The sequence below is a fragment of the Solanum tuberosum genome, unplaced genomic scaffold (genome assembly GCF_000226075.1).
Source record: "Solanum tuberosum cultivar DM 1-3 516 R44 unplaced genomic scaffold, SolTub_3.0 scf00177, whole genome shotgun sequence".
In the NCBI taxonomy this organism is placed as follows: Eukaryota; Viridiplantae; Streptophyta; class Magnoliopsida; order Solanales; family Solanaceae; genus Solanum; species Solanum tuberosum.
This window is the reverse complement of record NW_006239101.1, coordinates 676783-678027: the sequence shown is the minus strand read 5'-3', so window position 1 is coordinate 678027 and position 1245 is coordinate 676783.

The following is a 1245-nucleotide window of genomic DNA, read 5'->3' as shown; positions in this document are numbered from 1 at the left end:
GAGAGTTAAACCAACTTTTTTTTATATGTCTTTTAATTTTATATGTGTTTTGTCCTTTTCCATTTTCAAAAACTAATACTCTCTTCATTTTATTTTATATGTCATTTCTTTTTATAAATATATTGGTTATTCCCTCTTCTTATTGGAACACATGTTGACTTGTGGTGCTTGGTTATTCCCTCTTCTTATATAGTAATATATATCGAGTACAAATAAAATTTTAACATCGACTTATATGTGAATATAAATGGAAAGGAAGAAGTGTCGGTCATAATTTGTTTGTTAAGGTATCAACACTATTATTTGTTTTGCTGGTCATATGATGGGACAGCTAGACAAATGGAGACCCATCCCAAATTATATGGTAATTTCTGTCCTATAAACTAGACAATAGTAGTAGTAGTAATTTAGGAATATTAAATAGATGGATCGAATATATTGAATTTGGACAGATTAAAATGGACCATTCAGGGTTCAAACCTTCAGGTCCAACTCTCTACTCTCGATCCCTCCACCTCGACTGGGGATCCAAGACACGACTCTAACATGTGACTCGATACTTTATTTGATCCAAATCTGAAATCTAAGACCCAACCTTTATTGGGACTCGATTACCGACTTAGAAACCGAGAAATGAGATTCAGGACCTAACCTTGACCCAAGATTTGATTTAGAACTAGATTCAACTCGACTCGAGATCCAACTCTATCACAGATTCAAGACCCAATCCTGACCCTCGACCTTAACTCAGGATGCAAGATCCAAGACATGAGACATCGTAAAGGTTCTATTTTTTCCAAATCAGTAAATAGAACTTATGTTATAGTTAAAGTTGTTCCTAATCTTCGTTACTTAATATTCGTATGGATCTGAATACCGACAGATGGTCAGTGACCCAAAAGCTTACGAAAGAATGCCCAATAGAGAAAAATAAGTATATTTATTTTTTCTTAGACCCTACCGTGAAATGAAATTATACGCGATATTTTGTTATTATAATTTGCCCTGACCGACAAAGAGAAAAAGAAAAAAAAATACTTGATTTGAAAAATAGTTATTTATTTTATTATTTAGCTGTGTGAATTCATCAATTGTCAAAAATAGCAGTGGTCAATTATTACACACTTCAACTCCAAAGAAGCTGACAAATTGTAATTTGATAATCAAGAAATTTAACTAAGTGCATTTTTCTTTAAATAGTAGGGAAAAAATGTATTTTTATATTGTTATTCCATGCACTAACAC